A 23,085-nucleotide genomic window follows, 5' to 3' on the forward strand; every position below is an offset into this window, starting at 1 on the left:
TTGTAACAAAGTGTCCAGAACACCTGGGTGGCAACAACAACGCCTTAATCATTGTCACCCTAGTCAATGACACATGCTGGAGCGGTGACAATTGCATAGCAGGATACATCATGGCACATAGGCGTGAAGGAAACTACCAGAATGGGGGGACAGGACTCTAGAGGGGTTTCCAGGACCATATGAGGGCATAGAGCACATGAGAGTAACTGTTTCCTGTGTGTTGAGAGAGTGGCAGCAGACACGGTTATTCAAACAGGATGCCGGAGTCTCGCTTCTACCGGGGGCCCCCAACGGGGCCAGAGCATTTATGAGCTTAAACTGTCACCTTACTGAGGCTCCTGGTGGGACACCAGTGTTGGGAAGTATGCCTTATTTATTCAGAAATCCCTAACAATTTAAGACGTTGCTAAGACATTGCACGGAAGGAGGCTGTGGGAGAGCCATTCACTCATATGGCTACGGGGCACCTGCCCAGTAGGGATGAGACTCATGGGGGTTCCACGATTGCTCGTGGTTTGTAAAGAGTAGTTCAGGTTTGTAAAGAGTAGTTTGTAAAGGTTTGTAAAGAGTAGTTCAGAAGATCCAGATGATGTTTAGGCATTTCCCCTTTTGCTTCCTGCTAGCACAATTCATCCCATTCCTCTAAGTGTTCTCACCAAGCCTTGAGAGATCTGGAAAAAAAATTATTATAGACACAATTATATATATGTGATGTGGGAATCAATCAATTAATTATTCTAGTTGTGGAGATGGTGAGCACAAGGTGAAAAATATGGAGACGTAAGTAAAACCATGATTGTTGTAGGGTGCAGACGAAGAAGAGAACGGTAGGTCCGAGCCTTTGCCTGCGGCGAGAGGCAGCGCTCAGATGAGTGGGATGAGGGAAGTGGTGCCATGAGAAGAGGAGGGAGCCACGTCTGAGGACAATCACCAGGGTGGGGGGGGCGCTGATGCCAAGACTGCAAAGCGTCCAGTGGCGAGGGATGAGTCCGCGGTGCCCCAAGCCAGAGAGAGACCCTGGATTGGTCAGAAGGAGGTATTTATTGACAAGGAGAGCCGTAGTTTCAGTGGAATAGCAAGGCCATGAGCCAGGTTGGCTGGAGCCCAAGGAGACAGCTGGTGTGGGGACGTGGCTGTGACAGCAGGTACAGCAGTGTAGCTCTGGAGTTCATCTAGCCATCGTAAGAATAACGAGAATTTGGAGAGTGATTTCCATGCACCAGGTACTACGTAGGCAGTATCTTACGTTCTTTAATCCTCCCAACGAATCTGTGCTCATTTCCTACACAGCTACTAAGAGGCAGAACCAGGATTCAAACTCAAGTCTGTGAGGAAGCAAAGCTTATGCTCTTCGTGAGTGCAGAACGCTGTTAATAAAAGATTGATAGGACGGGCACTAAAGGAGCCAAGAGGAGCACAGCTGGGAACGTTAGTGACTGTTATGACGCCCTAAGAGAGAAGACATGGTGGACTGAGGCCCGTCTCTCAGCCCAGATCCATAATGTGCTCTAGAAAACTCCAGGGAAAACAAGTATGAGGTTGGAAACCAGTAGGTCTGGATTCTAATTTTGACTCAAGGCCCTAAAAATCTCCTGAATTTAGGAAAGCTACTCAACATTTGCATCTCAGATTCAAAGGCACCCGTGACCCCAAAATAAGGCTGCTTATTTTATCTACTTTGGGGGGCTATTGTGAGGATGCAATATAGTAAATGAGTTCATTAAAATGGTTTACCATTCTTTGGCAAATGCAGTGGGCCAACACTGTGCTAATCGCCTCACATGCACTCTTTCCTCTGGCTCTCATGATAACCTTGTGTGTGGGTACTATTATTCCCATGAGATAAAAGAGAAAAAAAGAAGAAACATTTCATAAAGTTCAAAGAAGCACAAACATGTAAGGTTTTATGATTATGGTTTTGTAGGAAGTAGTATTACCCAGCTTAAAGTGGAGATGTTAAAAAAAAAAATCTCTTCTTCTGAACCTCCTAGAAAGAAAAAAAAGAAAAGAAAGAGAGAGAGGCTGAGGTAAGGCACGCATAGATATGTAATTGGGAATCACGTAGTCTAACAGAAGGCCCGGCTACAGGGGTCCCTTTACAGAGAAGCCTTGCTGGTTACCTGAAATTCTGAATCACTGAATTTGGGAATCATGTTGGCTGTATTTTGGAGAAAGAATGTGTCCAATAGAAAGCAAATTGATCTTGGCCAACAGCTCTGCAACATTATCTGCGCCTCGAAGTTGGACACGTTTCAGGGTATTTTCAGTCTCAAGGGAAGGTATACTTTTCCTTTACCTTCTATCTAACTTTTAGAGCCACCGCAACCTCCCCAAGATGAAAAAGATGCATAACAGGATTTGCATTCCTTCTCAGAATATGACTGCTGCAAGCAAACAGTCCAGAACTTTCTTGTTAGCAATATTATTAGAAGTCTCTCTCGTTTCCTCACAGGGCACAATGCCCCGAGGGGAAAGAAGTCACCTGCCACTTTCTAATGTTATTTAATCTTTTTAGTCTGAGCTGTAAACTGTCAATCACAGGGAATGTTTAGTTCACCTTGAATGCTGTTTAATCAGTAGAATGCTTTGTATATCTATAAATACCTGATGACACAGGAATTAAGTCTTCACAATAATTACCCCACTCCATCATTTGACATCATTACTCACAGGCAAGGCCACAACCGTTTTTAATCTCTCCTGCTTTCTCACTAAAAAATGTTTCATGACTGCTACAGAAATGGAATTGCTCTTTCCCATGGAGGAAAACGGGTGACTGAAATCCGTGCATGGGGCCGTTGATGAGGTCTGAATGGTCCCGTCTGCCACTAAATGCTGCTGATGACAGGATAATTACGATCACGTGAGCTGATTGCCAAGTGTGTGCCACGAGGAACGGGAGCAGCCCCGCTTCAGCGTGTGAGAAGTGATTCATGTTATGTGCACTGAGGTTCATGCTCATGGATTCCGTTGATTAAGGTCATTCAAAGATGACTTCTTTTTTTTTTTTTTTAATGTTAAGAGAAAAAGGAGCACCTAGCTGGCTCAGTCGGTAGAGCATGTGACTCTGATCTTGGGGTTGTGAGTTCAAGCCCCACATTGAACAGACAGATAAAATATATATACATATATATTTAAAGATTTTATTTATTTGACAGAGAGAGAGGGAGCACAGCAAGGGGAGTGGCAGGCAGAGACGGGGGGGATGCCTGATGTGGGGCTCGATCCCAGGACCCTGGGATCATGACCTGAGCAGAAGGCAGATGCTTAACCGACTGAGCCACCCAGGCGCCCCCAGTCAGATCACTTAAAAAAAAAGTACAGAAAAAAGATGGGAAGCCATGCATTAATACATTAACTATATAAGTCTGTGACTATGGCTGTTCCTCCCTTTCCAACTTCTTTCTCTGTCACTCTTTTTTCCTTTATTCTTTTCTACATTTTCCAAATTATGCATACCAGATATTTTTACAAAGAGAAATCTAAATGCATTTTAAAATGTGTTAAAATTATAACCACTTGGTCATACTCTGTAAAATAAAAACACACTTGGTTTAGCACATTGTTACGTCAAACCTAACAATACTAGCCTGGAGTGCCTGCCTGCCATGGGTTCTTGGAATGCTGGTCATAAGACCCCAATCTCCTACGAACGGCTCTGTCAGCATGATTATTGGGACGGGTTCAATTTTGACGGCTGGGAAAATGCTGGTTGGTAACAGTGCAGCGTATTTTCTGTTACAGTGTGAAGCCATCCCTATCTTTCTCTTTCCGGCTTTCTTTGTCCTTTCTTTCTTTCATTTATGGTCTGTTTTTTAAGAAGCACTTTAAAACTTGGAATTCCTGTGAGGTTTGAAAGGAGTGCAGAAAATTCATTCATTCCCTATTCATTCATTCCACCAGTATTTCTCAAACACTCTAACGTGTGTCAGGCCAGTTCTAGGCGCTGAAATACAGCATGAAGCAAAACAAACAAAAATCCCTGCCTGCATTGAGCTAAATCCTGGGGAGGGAAGCCGCAAGAAATAGAAACCTTAATCAAATGAATTGGAAGCATGGGTGCTCACTGTTAATGCGAAAGACTGAACCAGAAAGGAGGGAAGTGAGCCTGAGCGGATGGGGTGATTTAGATGGGTGGTCATGGAAACCTCACTGACAAGGGGACGTCTGAGTCAAGAAGGCAATGGGTGGAGGCCTTGGGACCACCTGGGGAAGGAAACAGGAAGAAAAGAGACTTTGAGGTGGGATTGTGCAAGGGGGCAGTGAGGAGGCCAGCATGGGGGCAATGTGGAGATGGAGACCTATAGGATCTGAAGTCCAAGAAGGAACAGATAGCTCATGCAAGAACTTGCAAGCCGTTGTAAGATTCTTATGGTTGTGGAGAGGGCGATGGAAAGCCAAAAGGTTTTTAGCAGAAGAGTGACATGATCTGAATTCCATTCTAACAGAGTCATTTTTTAAAAAAAGATTTTATTTATTTGTCAGAGAGAGAGAGAGATAGAGAGAGAGTGCACACACAAGCAGGCAGAGTGGCAGGCAGGCAGAGGCAGAGAGAGAAGCAGGCTCCCTGCCAAGCAAGGAGCCCGATGCAGGACTCAATCCCAGGACCGTGAGATCATGGCCTGAGCCAAAGGCAGCGGCTTAACCAACTGAACCACCCAGGCGTTCCATAACAGAGTAATTTGTTGACTAGGTTCAGGACAGACTGGAAAGGGCAAGGGTGAAAGCAAGGAGACCAGCAAGAGGATCTTATGTCATTCTAGGTGCGGCTAGTAGACCAGCATGATGCCTGTGGAGATGGTGAGAAAGGGACCAGATTTTTTTTTAAAGATTTCATTTATTTATTTATTTAGGGTGTAGGTTGAGGGGTAGAGGGAGAGGTAGCGATAATCCCAAGCAGACTCCCCATTGGGCATAGAACCCAATGAAGAGCTGGATCTCACAACCCAAGATCATGACCTGACCCGAAATCATGACTTGGACACTTAACCGACTGGGCCACCTAGATGCCCCTGGGTATATTTTGAATGTAGAGCCAATAAAATTCATTGACTGATCAGATGTTGGGTTCAAGAAGGGTTTTTAGTCTGAACAATGGGAAGGATGAAGCTAATAAAAGTATGAATGGTATTTAAAGGCATGAGATTGATTGAAATCATGAGATGGAAGCATAGAAAGAGAAGAGATCCAAGGGCTGAGCCCTGGGCATGGTGTTGAGGGAACAATGAGATAAAGAGATTAGTCCAGGTAATACTACATGCTATAATAAAACCAGAAATGAATAATGGCTCAAACTTAATAGAAGTATACTTTTCACTCACATAAAGTCCAAAATGTATGTTTTGACTGGTGGTGGCTTTCCTTCCATTTTGTGGCTCCTCTTCTTCACATGGTTTCTAAGGTCATCATGAACATCTGCATCATTCAAGGAGAAAAGGAAAGAATGTGGAAGATGGTGCATAATTATTTTAGGATCACACCAAGAATTGGTACCCGTGGCCTTTCCAAATTACAAGGGAGATTCAGAAATGCTGTCTAATGAAGTGCTCTTGAAAAACAGAAAGCACGTTTGGTAAACTGCCATCCAGGCTCTGTCACAAGGAGGAACCAATAAAGGAAACTGAGAAAGACTGGCTAATGAAATCCTAGAAAAGTTGGTAGAACATGATGTCCCGGAAGCCAAGTGAAGAAAAAATTTCAATGAGGAGAGCATGATCAGCTGTATTCAGGGCTACTGAAAGATCAAAAGAGATGAGGGCTGAGAACTGACCCATGGATTATCATTATTACCACAGATGACTTTGACAAGGGCAATGACTTGTTGGAATGAGCTCAAGAGAAAAGTAAAGGAAGGAAATTAAACAGAGTAGGCATGGATAACTCTCTGCAGAATTTGTTGAATGTAGATCAACACAAAGACTTAACAGCTATCTTCCTTGCCATGGTTGTAGCAGGGAACAGAATTCACCCCAACTGGTTCCAAGGAAGGAACTTTAAGAAAGTATTACTTGTGGAGATGTGGGTTGTATTGAGGGAATAAGCAACAGATAGTGAGGTATCCAGGAACTAACTTTCAGTGGGAAGATGTTACTACCTATAAACTGAAGGGAAAAGGAGAAGAGATCAGGTTAGTGGACCACAATGAGAGACAAAAGAGCAAAGAAGAGTCACCCAGTGGAAGCTGTGGTCATGGAGAGAACCAAATGTTGCCTGAAATAGAGCATGGAAGGAAGGAGGAAGCCGGGAAGAACTACCCTAAACCTTTACACTCACCCTCTAATCTCCAAATATTGGCCAAATCTAATCATAATTCCACCAGCAAGAGAGCTCAGGAGACGTGTTCGTCAAGGGTCATCCTCCCATGGCACAAAACAAGGCCAAGAAGAATAGAGAATGAATCAGCAGGTGGGGAGGGGAAGAACAGAAAATAACAAGACCAGAGGGGTTGCCTGAACTTGTACTACAGAAGTGGAGGGATGTTAGTTGCATCTCATAAAGGCCATGCCTTTTGCTTGATCGAGTGCTCATGGGATAGTTACCTTATCTTTCCTGTTGACTAGCATATGGCATGAAGAAAATACGATGACTCCAAAGACCACTAAACAGGCTTTCTATAGGACACCATACTCATGTAGATTAGCACGCTATGTTTACTTAAAACGGGAAACCAATATTTGACTAACTCTCCAAAACCTGATTCGGTGATAGCAACCATTCCGTAGGGAGGGCTATATATAATTTCCACAATGTTCTAAGGCAGCAAGTTGTATGCACAGCTAAAATAGAGACGGCTTACTTAATAACCAAGGTGATTTGCATTTAACTGAGAGGGAAGTAAATGTGTACCAGCAATCCACACGCGAAGTATGGTCTGTGATTACAAAGCCAGGTAACAACGTTATACAGTTAAGTCATGTGTGAGCCTATGTGCATGTACCATTCACAGAAGGGAATTAAAGAGGGATTCCAAAGGATACTAAAATCAGCGTAACTACTGCTGCCCCCAGCTCCTCCTTTTCTGATTTTGTATAATACAAGCCCATCTAGGAATCATCTCCCTTTTGTGGAAGGGAGAACAGCTTTACACAATATTCATGTTTTCAATAATATCCCATGCAGAGCACACTTGAGGTTTCTTTTATAACTTTCCTAATCATCTTCCACCCAATACAATTAGCATTATCTAAATTAGTTATCAGTTTACCAAATTGTCTCCTCCTTTAAAAAAAAGTCATATTGCAAAATTATAGGTATAGCCATAGACAGAACCAGTATTCTATGCTTGCAGACATTTGGAGAGAGATAATATTCTTAATCCTAATTAGAATTCTTTCCCTTTCCTATATGAACTTCTCAGAATCAGGGGTGACCTTATTTTCATTTGGATAGAGGCCTGGTAAATCAACTGATTTTCATTTGTCTTGCAACACATCACCTCCTATTTAAATGTGTTTATTTAAGCTCTGGGCCTTTTGCTATCTTTCTGCATTACTGCTTCTCCCCAAAATATCCATTTGGAATAGAATGCATTCTATTTCCCTTATTCTGCAATATGATCTTTAGTACAATTTAACCATTGTTTGAGCCCTAAGTCCTGCCTTTTGAAGCTAAGCTTCCAAGCTTAGTATTGTCATGTTTCTATCAGTGTGTCTCACAAAGATCAGGAAACTCCTGATTGTCTGTCAAAGTCTATTCTCCCTCCTTTTCCTAGCACTAAAGTTTAAACTAGGTAATTGGATGCCCAGCTAACGACTACATTTTCAGCCTCATTTGCAACCGAATGTGGCTACATGACCAAGGTCAGGCAGTAGGATGTGTCCAACTTCTGGGTACTCCAACTTTAAAGATAATCCATGTGTCCCAGTGCACCTCTCTCCCCAATTATCATAAGCTGAGGCATATATGTGATCATGTCCATGCTTTGATTAATCCAAGCCAGCTTTGATTATATAGACAAGGACAGTGCTCTAAGGGATGGCAGACCAACAGGATAAGTTTCTAAAAGGCCATGTGGTGTAGAACTCTCCCACCATCTTGGAATATTCTCCTTAGAACTACTTTCACTAGGGGCGCCTGGGTGGCTCAGTGGGTTAAAGCCTCTGCCTTCGGCTCAGGTCAGGATCCCAGGGTCCTGGGATCGAGCCCCGCATTAGGCTCTCTGCTCAGCAGGAAGCCTGCTTCCTTCTCTCTCTCTGCCTTTCTCTCTGCCTACTTACTTGTGATCCCTGTCTATCAAATAACACTTGATCTTAGCCAAAAGGCCAAGAAGCGATCTCTATCATATAAATAAATAAAATCTTAAAAAAAAAAACCTATCTTCATTAAGATACTGTATTTAAGGTTCTTTTGTTAAAGCAACTTAACCTCTAGCCTAATGAAAACTCTTGTCTAATTGGCTGGACTTCTTAAATACATTAGAAAGGATGAGGTTAGATCAAAGCATAACTACCTTCAAACTGGAATATCACTTTTCCTTAATTGTTCTGTTTGAGTAAGCAAAACATGGACTCATCCAGAATAGTTTCCTTGACAAAGCCTAAATCATGACTCTTACTCTCAGCTTGTCAATATTTGATCTTTTTTCAAAGATTTTTCATTCAAACTAGAATCTGAATAAAAAAATTATTTCTAAATAACATTTTAGCTATTGGTTAAGTTAAAATAGGATCAATTATTCAGGAACAGTAAATCTTTATTTTTTTTAAGGCACTTTTTTGTTGAGGACTTCTAAATTCAGGGTCAAATGGCATTAGAGTAATCAACAACAGCAAATAATAATAATAATAAAATAAAAAATAAACAAACAAAAAAACCAGAGAAATTTGGATCTTGGTCTTTTTTATTTTCCAGTGGATGGATCTAGGTATCCATCTGTTTGGTTGCTGAAGTGAACAGTAGTATTTGTTGGTGTAATTCTGACTTGTCACTCAAAATGAGAAGACATCTTCGCCAAAGAAACATGACTCCTGAAAACACTGTGAGCTGTAGAAATAATATTTCTTCGTATCTCTCCAAGAAAGTGTTCTGTATCTTGCTAATACTAGAAAGAGCTTATGATGGCCCATTTGCTGCAATAATGAGGCGTTTTTTAAAAAGAAACAGAAAAAATCAGCATGACAGTTTTCTTGGGCCTTGAGGTTGTACGAATAGACCCACTTTTTAAAAAGCCTTATTTATTTATTTTAGACAGAGTGTAAGAGCGGGGGGTGGGGTGGGGCAAAGGGCGAGGGAGAGAATCTAAGAAGATTCCCTGCTGAGCACGGAGCCTGATGCACGGCTTGATTCCATGACCCAGAGATCATGACCTGAGCCAAAACCAAATGTTGGATGCTGAACCGATTGAGCCACCCAGCTGCCCCACAACCACTCCATTTTTATCTTTCTAAGTATTCACGGGATTTGATACAAATATCCCTTAAATTGTCTCTCTTCCTCTCTGACTTTGGGGCCAACACAGTGTATAGGTGCAACCCCACAATCAAATGGATTCCTGTCCTGGAACTCCTGGAACGCTAGAAGGGCTGGTGTATGCTGCTGACCTTGTTTTGCCGCTATGAGATCCAGCGGCATACTCTAGTGATGGGACTTTAAAAAAAAAAAAAAAAAAAAGAATTTGCATTATTATGGCAACTAAACCTAAAGCTAAACCCCAGTCATTTGGCTTCTGCCTTGAAGCTTCCTATTTCCAGTTTCTGTGTGCTCCTAGATTTGACTGAAAGGCTGGAACTTCCAGAAGGATCGAGCCACCCACCCAGGTTCAGTCGGAAAACAGGCTCCTTGTTTCTGGGGCACTGCTCCTTCCTAAGCAGCTTCTCTGCAATCAGACCATCTTCTACACCTCCCACCATCTATCCCACTCTCACGTGTTGGTGTTTCTAAGGACTCTGACCTTTAATCTTTTATTAATTTATACACTCACCCTGGGGGGTTGTAGTCATGCTTATAACCTGCCCACACAGCTGTCAGTTGACTATTTCCAGCTGTACCTCCCACAGAAATTTCAGTCAAAATAACCAAAACTCCGCTTCAAAAACTCTCTTCAAAAGGGCTCCTCCTCTCTATTTCCTATTTAGTCAATAGCAGCATTATCTACCGAAGTCATAAACCTAGGGAGAAGCTGTCACTCCTCCTTCTCTGTCAGTCCCTCCCTCTAAATCTCCTCCTTCATGAATTCTTGCTTATTCTACCTTTTAGGTGTCAACTCTGTCCCTTCCTCTTTAAGGCTGCTTGTCTACCCTTATCACAAATATCAAGTCACTTGTAGTTTCTGAATTAGTCTCTGGATCCTGGATTGTTAGCATCTCACCTTTAGTTCACTCTCATCGCTCCACCAGGGCAATCTTTCTAATATGAACACTTCTCACTCTGATGGTCTTCTGCTTCAGAAAACCTAGGAGTTCCCCATCAAGCAAAGCCCAGAGCTCTCAGCAAGGCACATGATGCTTCTGGGTGCTTGTCTCTGACCATGACCCTGGAAGCAAGAACAACCCTGGGTCATTCTTGCTTCCAGCCTTGATCCAGATAAAGTAAGCTACAGGTCTTTCTATCTCAAGCATGGATGACATTGCCCATGTAATGGGCATTGCCAAGAATGTCCCTTCCACTTTGTTGGCCCATGAACCAGCTCATGGCCTCTTCCTCTCAACTATCCTACCTGCCTCTCTCTAGACAGGGTTGGTCACACCCTGCCTCACACCATGTTGGTGCTTTGCACTTCTGTCTTTATAGGGGTGATCTCACTGTAGAGCAATTATTTGTTTACATCATTTTCTGTTTCCCCAAGCTGACTGCAAATTCCTTGAAGATTGGAATTATTTTGCAATCATCTGTATATCAGGTCTACTTTAGAACTTGGCACATAACAGACTTGATGCATGTTTATTGAATGAAGGAACAAATGAACATGCTTGCTGAAGAGGTGATTACTCAAAGTGGCTCTAGTCGAGATTCCGCAGAGAAAGAGAACCAATGGAATATATACATAGAATTGTGTGTGTGTATGTATGTGTGTAGTATAAAATATGTAGTATAGGGGTGCCTGGGTGGCTCAGTGGGTTAAGCCGCTGCCTTCGGCTCAGGTCATGATCTCAGGGTCCTGGGATCGAGTCCCACATCAGGCTCTCTGCTCAGCAAGAAGCCTGCTTCCCTCTCTCTCTCTCTCTCTGCCTTCCTCTCCGTCTACTTGTGATCTCTCTCTGTGAAATAAATAAATAAAATCTTTAAAAAAAATATGTAGTATAATATATATATACACACATACATATATATACCCATATAAGACATAAGCATCTGTACATATGCATGAAATAAGATACATACAAAAGGAGATTTATAATAGGAATTGGCTCCCGTGACTACAGAGACTAAGAAGTCCCACAGTCTGCCATCTGCAAGCTTTCTGTGTCCTAAGAAGCTTCTCCCTACCCTCAGGTTGCAAAAAATATTATCTTATACTTTCTTCACAAATCTTTATAGTCCTATCTTTTACATTTATGTGTGTTGTCCATCTTGAATTGATTTTGTGTATAACGTGATATGGGATTCACTTCCATATCACTCCCACCAACCCCACACCATTTGTCCAGTTATTCTAGCAGCATTTGTTGAAAAGACTTTCTTTCCCTATTAGACTACTTAGGTACCTTTAGCAAATGATTGTAAACATGGGGCTCTCTATTCTGTTCTATTGCCTACTTATGTGTCCATATGCCAATACCATATTATCTTGATTATTGTAGCTTTACAGTAAGTCACAAAATCAGGTAGCAAATTTGTCCAAATTTGTACATCTTTATCAAAATCCTATTAGACTTTGTTGGTTCTTTGCATTTCCAAATCTTAGAATAAAAATTTATTCATACGCTCTTAAAAACTTAAGTTTAAAAGGTTTAATGCAGCTATGCATCCAAGTAGAGTTCCTTGCATTCACGTCTCTGTGTATGTTGAGACACTAACATCTTGGGATTACATACCTCATTGTGGGAATAAATTTTTATTCCCATTTGTACCCAAACTACTCCCAAATCTTGTTCTACCAGTGAGTCATTTGTCCTTAGCCAGCAGCTCTGCTGGATTAATTAACCAGGTCCTATCACATTGCAAACACAGCTAGCCACAACAGGACAATAGCTCAATACTTTGACTAAAACCAAGTGAGTTCAAATATCAATTTTTTAATGGATACGTAAAAAAGATTGTGGCTTGGAATGCCCGGATGGCTCAGTCGGTTGGGCATCCAGCTCTTGATTTCAGCTTAGGTCATGATCTCAGGGTCCTGAGGTAGATCTCTGCCTCAGACTCCATGCTCAGCAGGGAGTATGCTTGAGATTCTCTCTCTCTCCCCCATCTTCTCTCATCCATCCACCCCCCAAATAAATAAATCTTTTTAAAAAAAGATTGTGGCTTATTTGTTTGTCTCAAATAAATCCTGCTGACTGAGTTCAAACAGAATTGGTAATTTCTAAAATGTTCAGAAATTCCAATTAAACTGTTCTCTAAACTGAACTTGAAGAAATTGCATTCCCATCACTAAACTAAGTTTTAAATAAAGATTTCTATAAAGAACAGCTTACCATGACTTAAATATTCTTTCTGCAGGGTATCTAGAGTGATACTTTCCAAAGCCAAGTTATTTTATCCATCATATGGTAATTAATAACAACAGGGTAGCAGGGCTTCTCTTTTTAAATTCTAGTCAATTCCACCTTTCCCAAAGATTCTTTCTGTCTTGAGAAAATGGTTTCAAAAAAATGAATAACCAGCGGAAGGGGAAAGGGAAAAAGAATTCTTTCTTATAAAATTAAATCTTCTTTAGCAGACACTGGCATGTACTTAACATATTCACAGAAGTATCCCCTCCAGTGATGTTGAAGCCACGCAAATAATAATTGTGGCTAAGTGCACTACATTGACAGTCAATATTGTATTTTCCAGGCTTGTACTCATTATTCTTTATAGTATTCATGCATTTTGTGAAAGATCAAAAGATTTACATATCATATGGAGTGCTGTAGGGAATAACTTGCTGAGTACTTTAGATGCACAATGTTCCACAGCCTTTTAATACGGATTTCACTTCTCTCTTCTTTGTGATAAAGAAATAACAAGATAGAGCTGGATGTTTTTTCTTAATATAATAAAATGGCTATTTTTAAATATAAGATAAAAGTTTGATATTTTAGTCCATAATTCTAAATAGAACTTTGTGATACAAAACAATAAATGGTGGTTTTCTTGATGGGTGTTGAAAAAACATCTATAAAAACCAACCCCGACAGCTTCACCAGAAATCCATGATACAGACATGGCCACAACTTTTCTGAAGTTATGAAATAATAGAACCAATTCATCTGCCTGAAGACACTGAAATTATCGACTCTCTAGCCTTTATTCCACAAAGTTTTAATAGAAAATAAGGTGGGATGAGCTACAGCCATCCATTTTTTAGTGGGCTTATATATAAAAACAGAAGGGAGGAAGCTCTTAAGAGAAAGAGAATGCAAACTAGAATTTAAATAAAAACTTGAAACATTAAAAAAAAAAAAGAAAGAAAGAAAGAAAAGAAAAGGGAATCTGGTTTATTGGCTCCATATTTTCCTGATCTGAGATGAGCCAAATAAGAATTTGAAAAGTTCACCCTTCCAAGTCTCTCCATAGTTCTATAAGCTCATGGGCATTTCTCCCACTCGTAGGTTATTATCAACAATAACATGAATGCGTATTTATCGACATGAGCACCATCAGCCAAAAGACACTGCTCTGCAAATAGCTGCTTTTAAGAGAAAGCAAAAATTTCCCTCAATCATCTATGCCAGTGTGAACCACACCAAAAAGACAAGGGCCCCAGTACCCTCAAAAATATTAGTGATTAGAAATTTTAGGAATGCCTTTTTCCAGGTTTTATGTTTGTGTTTGATAAATACACCAGTTTGTTGTACAAATACCACGTATCCAAATCTATAATTTCAATGTCTAGCATTTTTTTGTTTGTTTGTTTTTTTGTCTGTTTGGTGTTCTTTCTGCTGGTGCTCTCTATAGCATGTATGTTCAAGTGGTGAGTGGGGAGGAGGGCAGCTGAAACAGAAGGGAGTAGGAAGACCCTATAATATCTTAGGATAGGAGTCCTGACACCATACTACTTTAGGATACCCTACAGAGGACACATTTTTATGCTTTCCAATCCAACCACATACCTGAAAGCTTCAGCCGCATAGGAGGATGATGTTGAATGGGCCAATGAAAAACACATGCATCAACCAGCAGATGGGCAGAAGAATGTCAGTGGTATTGAACCACTTTCCATGAGGGAGGGGGCAGACCAACACCCTTCATTTTCTCCATTTCCGTCACAGTGTTTTACCACCACAGACTGAATTCCAGTAAAAGGGCATGAATAGGAGAGACAGGCTTATCCTCATAAAGCTTTTCTTCCTGAGAAGCCCTTGTCTTCCTACTGTGGGGGGTGGGGGAAGGCTGGGGCAAACTGGAGAGTGTATTGATTCGGAGCAGTTCACTTTACTCCAGAACAAACTGAAGGAAAACTGTTCTTTAATGAAGCATAACAGTGTAGAGAATTCTGCTTAAATATTTGCTCAGATAATATTTTCTTACTCTGAAGCTATGAATCTGGCAACAGAGACAGATTAATAATAGCAATGAGCCCTGTGGCTGTTTGAAGAGAGACTCCGGGTATCCAGAGGTAGCAATCAAATGAGTTCTGATAGCTTGCACCACAGAACCATACACAGATTGCCAGGGGGCTGTCCTCTCCAAGCCTGAGTGATTAAAGCTGTGACATTGGGCTTCTACAGCCTAGAGTGTCACTGTAGCCAATGAGACATGAAACATGCCATCTGATTCAGCGTTAGCTTTGGAAACCATAGTTCGGAACACTTGAAGTTTTTATTTTTTTTAAAGATTTTATTTATTTATTTGACAGAGAGATAGAGAGAGAGCATAAGCAGGGGGACTGAGAGAGGGAGAAGTAGGCTCCCCACTGAGCAGGGAGCCCAATGCGGGACTCGATCCCAGGACCCTGTGATCATGACCTGATGGCAGAAGCTTAACTGAGTGAGCCACCCAGGCACCCCACTTGAAGCTTTTAAATGCCTATCTATATTTACCATCACGATAAGAAACATGTCTGGATAATAATTCCGAACTGCAGAAGAGCAGATAATAAAAGAGTGATTATAGGGAGAAGAAAAAATGTATATACAACTAAAAAATACAGGGTTTGGGGATTTCTCTCCCTTTTTTTTAATGAGAAGAAAGAAGAGAGGATGAAAGCAACAAAATTAAGTGAGATTTGGTTTTCCCCTGTTGGGTGATCAGACCATTTGCACCCAGGGTTGGTGACATGCAAAGTAATAGACACTAGTAGAGCTGCTGGTGACCTTGAAAATTGATACATTCTCTATAAGGGCAATCTGACAATACACATCAATAAGCTTTGCAATGGACTTAGAAATTCCTCTCCTACAAATTTACATTGAAGAAATAAGTAGAGAGGAAACAAAAAATGTTAATTTTGGCTTTGTTCATAACAACTGAAAATTTAAAACAACCTGGATATTCAAAACAGGGAATGGTTTATAAAAATATGTGGAAGATATATACAAACTCTGAGAATTTAATAACAGTGATACAGATTTGATACATGAAAATATGTTCACAAGATATCATATGAAAAGCATATTAAGAGCAATTTTTTGTTATGTTCTTGATTTAAAGTTTGTGTGCTATATGTCCAAATACAGAAAAGAATAGAAATTATCTCAGATAAAGGATTTGTAAATAAACTTTTATTTTCATTTTTATTGCTTTCGCTATTATCTAACATATTTTTTTATGGGCAGTTCATTTATAAACCAAATTAAAGCTACAAAACGATATCCACTTTGAGCAACGATAAAAGCAATACATTTTATTTTAAAATAAAAACTTTGGGTGCTTGGTACCAAGTTCTACTTTTATTTATTTATTTATTTATTTATTTATTTATTTATTTTTATTTGACAGAGAGAGAGTACAAGTAGGCAGAGCACCAGGCAGAGGGAGAGGGAGAAGCAGACTCCCCACTGAGCAGGGAGCCTGATGCGGGGCTCGATCCCAGGACTCTGGGATCATGACCCATGCCGAAGGCAGCCGCTTAACAAACTGAGCCACCCAGGTGCCCCCAAGTTCTACTTTTAGTACATAAACCCACACCTAAATAATTCATATATTTAAAAAAAAATCAAATCCAGAAACTTTGACCAAAGGTGGCAATATTAGTCAGGGTTTAGTTATACATAGAACAGAATCTACTCTGGTTCACTCAGACAGCCATGAATTTATTACATCGTACAGCATGGTTTATGGAATGGATGTGGTTGCCAAAGAAACAGATTCTAGGCTGAGTTTCCAGAACAGCCCAAAGCAGCAGACCTTTTAATTCTTCTTAACCCAGTTCTATATTCATGTCTTTGTTAAATAAGTAAATAAATAGATAAAATTCAAACACATCTGATCGGTAAAACCAAAGTACATCTGAGTACCTAGTGGGAAGGGGGTGTAGGAAATGTAGTTTTCAGCTTTCTAGCTTCTGCAATTCAGAAAACACACAAAACAGGGGAGGGGGTGAATGTGGAGTGGGTCAATCCAAAGCTATGCTTCAGCAGTTGAATAGAAGAATGTCAGTCAATGTGCTGAGATATTCCTATTACTATTTTGCCGAGAAATTGTTGTAATCCCTCTCTACGGCGTTTCTCTTCATGTATCAAGATTGATGGAGGGAAAGAAGTACAGTGGACTGAAAATATCTGAAGATCAAACAGGTCAGAAAGACAAGTTGATAAATTCATCAATTAGCCTTCTCTTTATACTTTCCCTTGTTAAAATAATTCTTTATGTTTTAATGAAATATCTTTTTTCTAATTTGAACTTCTTAATATAATTATGTATGTTTCATAAAATTTGCACACACTTTTCAAATCTAAACACAATTTCATTTGTCAATAGCCTTTAATAAAGCAGAGGCCTTAGTTAAATAATTATCTTTCTAAATTGACTAGTGATAAATGCTTAGTTCATAGATTTTTTTTTACGTGCAGACATATTTTCAGATAACAGTACACATAATCTCCATGCATTTTTCTGTCTTTCAACATATGGGTGTGGGTATCTATCTTGATCTTTCACTGACAATGATAATGATTTATTATTGCCCTCTCCACCTACTCTGCTAGAAAAATATTATTCGGACTTCAAGATTTAACCCAAGTATCTCCTCCTCTGAGAAGGCTTTCCAAATTCCTTGTGAGAATTTTATTATTTTTGCCCTCTTTCTCTACACTGTCACTACAAGAATACTTAACACTGTGTACTGTAATGGGTATAACACCTGTCTCCAAGCCTGCCCCTGCCCCTCACTCTGAGAGACAGTTAAGAACAGGTTTTGGTCATGTGACCACCCAGGAGATTGGGTTTGTGTGTGGGGGGGGGTGTGGGCAAGTGGATTGAGAATGGAGGAAGATCTTCTTAAAGAAAATTTATGTGCTTTTAGTGGAAGGAGAAGGAGGGAAACCAATGAATGTCCATCACACGATACAGAAAACATCCTATCTGGATCTCAAAGGCTTTATATGGAACAGAAAAAAGTCAGTCTCAAAGTTCACATACTATATGATTCCATTTACTTTTTTTTTTTTTTAAAGATTTTCTTCTTTCTTTCTTTCTTTCTTTCTTTCTTTCTTTCGTTCTTTCTCCCTTTAGAGAGAGCATGCATGTGAGAGTGGGGGGAGGGACCACCATTGCAATGATCTGTGTTTTCAACAAAAGATGTGGTGCTAGAGAGTTTCTCAACCCTACTGATTTGAAGATACATCTGTGAGAGCTTCAGTTCATGTGGTTTTGCTTGATGCCATGGGAAAGGACTGGACACATCTTACAGCCAAATGGAAGCATTTCTGTGATTGGGAGAGAAACAAGAGGGTGTGGAACAAGCTGAAAGTATCATGGAGACCTTAGTAGAAAAAAGAAGTGTAGTATTCAGAAAAAAGAGTGTAGTATTCAGAGCAAGAAAGTATACTTCAGACACCACCTAGAGGGTAAATATCAAAGCCCATTGGTGTAAAATGCTCTGACTTCTAAGAAATTTCCATGGCTTGGGACCCAAGCATCACATTGCAACAACCTTCTCATTAAATGCCATTGGTACTCAAACACAATCCACTGGAAGAACTACTTTTCCCCAAGTATGTCCAACTTTGCAAGTACATCCTACCTCGACATTGGCTTATATTCCCTTACTGATCTGTGTTGGGTCTCCCACCTACATGAAGAGAACAGGAGACTTGACCAAATATGGCCACTATTGCTGTGTAGCACACTTTCCATGACCTGTGTGCAGAGAAGTGTCCTGGATTTGGAGAGCAGAGTTGTCCTTTCTGGGAGTCAAATTACAACTTAGAGGAGCATCTGGTAATCAGAATAGATGATATTTCTCAAGGACTTAATGTGGACCTGCAGCTGCACTAAGTATTGGACTTTCATTATCTTATTTTATCTTCATGGTCTCTATTGTCCTTATTTTATAGATGAAGAAATTGAGGATTGAAGAGGTTAAGAAACTTGCACAAGGTTGTGTGCTCACTTAGCAGGGTAGCAGGGGATCCAAAGTCAGGTCTGACTGTCCTGAACATTGTATATCTTGTAGATGCTTGTTGCTAAGAGGGAGGATGAGGAAGACTGGTGGTGACTGCAAGATGTGATCTACTTCAACCCTGGAGCAGAATTCCTCCTCTTGATTTTAAACCCCAGAACAACTTCCTTTATATATTATGGTCACATGTAACAATACCAAAAACATAAATTGAAAATAACAATGCAGATATTGCCCATTATTTTTTTAAAGATTTTATTTATTTGAGAGAGAGGGAGAGAGCACCAGTGGGCGGGGGAAAGGCAGAGGGAGACAGAGAAGCAGACTCCCTGCCAAGCAGAGAGCCCGACGCTGGGCTTAATCCCAGGACCTTAAGAGCATGACCTGAGCAGAAGGCAGACACTTAACTCACTGAGCTACCCAGGGGCCCCCAGATGATGCTTATTCTAAAACCACACCTAGCCACTTAAAGACTCTCTGGATTTACCAGAACACAAACACAAAATAATAATTTAATGTACTTTACAGAAAAGCATAAAGATCTACCAATTTCTCTTATGATGCAAGACCATTGAACATGTCTAAAGTCATGAGTGTTTGGAACTTATTTAGAAATATTGCTTCTTTGTAATGGATGTAATTTTAATCAGACAATAATGTTTTCTGTTTAAAGACCACAGATGGTGGATAATGCAAAAACCACTTATATTTTGCTCGATGTGTGATTTATTTTATTTTTACACATAATTTTGCTTCTTAGTTAGCTTTGTATTGAATATTGCTTATTCAGATTACAAATCAATTTGTTTTCCTTGAGTGTAAACCAACCACATGTTAAGAAGTAAGAGTGTAGAAAGTGGCAATAAACACACATTTCCTGCATAGATTATCTGGTACAGAAGCCTGAAATTGGTATTCTTTGAGGACAATGAAGAAGTCTGCCCTCATGAAATTTGTGGTCTAGTTGTAGAGATAAAATATGCACATGTAAGACACCTTAAGTTTTGAAGCAACACATTAACAAAAGTAGAAAAGAGAAGATGTGAAACATAATTAGATATAAAAATAATAAGAATATGAGAAGACCAGAATGATTAGAACCAAGATATAACTAGTAAAAATGAAGATTTTTGAACTGAGCTCCTAGGCTGAAAAGCTTATAAAAGATAATCCCCAACACCTAGTCTATATTAAATAAAAGTTGCTGCTTGATCTTTTTTTATTCATATTAAATATGCCAAGAGACATACATGGTCTTCTATTCGTAGAGTGATAAAGTGAACTCTGTTTTTCCTTTAACAAATGGGAAAGATTTTCAATATCTCTCTTGGTTTCTTTTTGAGAAATAAATATTTGAAGGCTTTTCTTAGATATCTGAGGCTAACAATGCCATATGTAAATTGCCTTTCATCCCATACACGTTTGAATTTATTTGAGCAGAGGAGCGTGGCCATCAAAACCTTAATTTAATATACATCCTAGGATAAATAGCTATATCTATTAACTTATGCCAAGGTGAGGGGTTGGATGACTCATGGCTGGTAAAGGAAATGTCCCTATACAATCACACACAGATAAAAATTGAAATATACAACACAAAGATTATTTGAGCTACAAGAGAAAGTGAACGTATCATGGTGTTTTTCAAATACAGAGTGACTTTCACTTCATCTCTGTCCATAGAAGTTCAGAAATTAACTTCTTTACCAAACAACCTGCTTTTTTGCCGTGAATATGTCTCTCAACCCAGCCATCACAAGTTCTCTTATTATATTTCCTGTTATAAGTGTCTTCAAATCCTAAACTGTAATCCTAGCATGACTCATAATAACCAGATAGCTGTGAGAGAAATCCTAGGGGAACCATTTCTGTCCTCTGAACTTCCACTTAGCTCTTTTTGTTCTGTGTACAAGAAACAGAGGCAAACCTGGATCTAAATCATTGTTATAGGTCAGCGTCAGCATACGGATCCCACATCGTGAGAATACTCATTAGATTTCATTGACCACTAATGGAAATTGTCATAAGAGAGCATCGGAGAAGGGGCAGTTCAGTAAGTCGGACTCCATAGGCTTAATACACACACACAGACACATACATATACTCGGTCTCCTTCTCTTTCTCTCTCACTCAGTCACTCTAGCTCCATTTCCCTCCACCCCCACCCTTTTTTAACATTCTGGATATCTGTCTACTATTTCCTTTGAACAAAACCTTTTGTCACTTTAATAACATATGTTTGAAAACTATTGTGCTGAAAGATGAGGTATAACGCCTTAAAAGTTGTCTTTCGACTTAAAACTGCTACACTTAAAGTTGAATTCTCAGTAGAAAATGCTATATATCAATGAAAAGAAATACAGAGAAAGAATTAGTGTATCAAAGAAGATGCATTCAAAACAAGCAAAATGAAAGGGTAGTTTTATAGCAGGTCAAAACTCTTGATCTCTTATTTCTGAGAAACAAGAAACGTGATCGAGAGACCGCACTTCTATCTTATTCAAAGAGTCTTAATCAAAATTCTTTGCATGAATTTAAGATTATGTAAGCATAAAATTGTCATCTCATAAAACATATTTGTGTTTTCCAGGATTCTGCTCTTATGCTCACATAAAAGCACAAGAATGGGCTCAGTCTGGTTGTCTGGTTCTTTTTAAGGGTTACCTACTCTAAATGTGTGCTTTGTGTCTCATGTAGCCTCATTCGGATTGGATGCTGCCACCACATGGGTCCTCTTAGGGGAATCTGCCCTAGTCAATGGTAGATAGCAGATCAACCTGAAGATACTGACATCTTTTATTCTAACCATTGTACAGAAACCAGACTCAGCAAAGAACTTTGAAACGAATCCATTTTATTTTTACCCCAGATGAGTGTGATATCTAACAAAAATAACTAGTTGAGCAATGCAGTTTCCAAGTGCACGTTCATTACTTATGAGTTCATTTGCTCTTCCAAATATCCCCATGCGATAAGTATTATCACATTTATTTTCTATTGTATTGAGACTAGAACAGGCTGGAGGCTAATTGGACAGAAACTCAGATTTTCTGATTCCAAATTCCCCACAGAGAACAAGCCCACTTCTGATTTAAATCTTGACTACACTTAATGTGGTGACCATTGAGCAATGTATGGAATTGTCGAGCCGCTATGTCGCATACCTAAAATGAATATAACATTGTATATCAATGATGATGCAATAATCAATAAATTAATAAAGCTCAATGTGCTTTCATGCAAGGCCAAAATCAAAATTTAGATCAGGGCGCCTGGGTGGCTCAGTCAGTTAAGCAATGACTCTTGATTTTGGCTTAGGTCATGATCTCAGGGTCGTGAGATCGAGCCCTTGATAGGCTCTGTGCTGGGCATGGATCTGCTTAAGGTTCTCTCTCTCCTTCTCCCTCTGCTTCTCACCCACTCTCTCTAAAAAAGAAAAAAATATATATATCTAATGAGCTCTTTAGGCAAAAATTGCCTCTCTATTTCTTTGACATACTATCTATAGAAGAGAGAGGAGAGACAACATTCTATTGTGAAGGTAGATGAACGTTTCAAGTATGTTCTTGGATCCATGAAAACTTTTCACCAGTTCCTCCCATTAGTTATTATAAATGGAGTCATGTGAATATGTATATACAAGAATAAATGTAAACTGAAAGCACCAAAATGCTTTCAAAATGCAGTATAAGGGTTTGGGGGCTCAAATGTTATTACACAATGATGGCAATTAAGTCCTTAAAAGCAGTCTTATTTCATGGTGAGCAACAATTATCCTGAGCTGACTTATGTGACTGAGGAAGAAAAAGAACCTCATCATTTATAGTTACAATGGATCTTTTGACTACATTGACTCGTATATTCTAACTAGTCACTAGGCAGTTACATTTCATTGAGTTATTAATCTGTAATCATGGTCAAAGTAGTTGTGTGTGACGTCACTTGCAGCTTAAAAGAACTTAGAAATTAAGTATCTAGTACTCAAGTTGAGAGCTTAGTGAGAAATGTTTATTACTTTACTTTTTATGCTTCTGAAAATGTGGTGTATGTACACAATAACAGAAAAAATTTAAAAAGTACAAAACAATACATAATAAAATATGTGTACCAGATCACTTGGCCCTCATTCCCAGAGTTAAGCACTGTTAAGTGCTTCTTATTTATCCTTCTAGATGGAGTCTATGTATAGATAGGCACATATATATGCATATGTGTGTATTTCCTTTCTATGTTTATCTAAATGGTAGCATACCACACAGATTATTCTACGTCTTGCCTTTTGCCCTTGATGTGTCTTGCAAGTTAGCCTACCGAACTCATTCATGCTTCTTAACACTTGAGAGTGTTCTTTTTATAGGTGTATTATCAATGAGGTGTGCCCTACAGATGGGTTCTCCCAGCCTTTTGCTAGTATTTGAAAAATGCCGTATTGAGCATCACTG

General features: G+C 39.6%; 1 long non-coding RNA gene across 1 annotated transcript in view; it reads right to left on the reverse strand.

Moving 5' to 3' along the window:
• Positions 1 to 558: 558 nt before the first annotated feature.
• LOC125105577 (uncharacterized) overlaps positions 559 to 23,085 on the reverse strand; it is a 45,357-nt gene continuing 22,830 nt past the window's right edge. The window contains exons 2-3 of the long non-coding RNA XR_007128949.1: positions 5,322 to 5,415; positions 559 to 671 (exon numbers count right to left, since the gene is read on the reverse strand). This is a non-coding gene — a long non-coding RNA (uncharacterized LOC125105577). The remainder of the gene's footprint in view (positions 672 to 5,321; positions 5,416 to 23,085) is intronic.

Source organism: Lutra lutra, chromosome 7, assembly GCF_902655055.1.
Source record: "Lutra lutra chromosome 7, mLutLut1.2, whole genome shotgun sequence".
NCBI classification, from domain to species: Eukaryota; Metazoa; Chordata; class Mammalia; order Carnivora; family Mustelidae; genus Lutra; species Lutra lutra.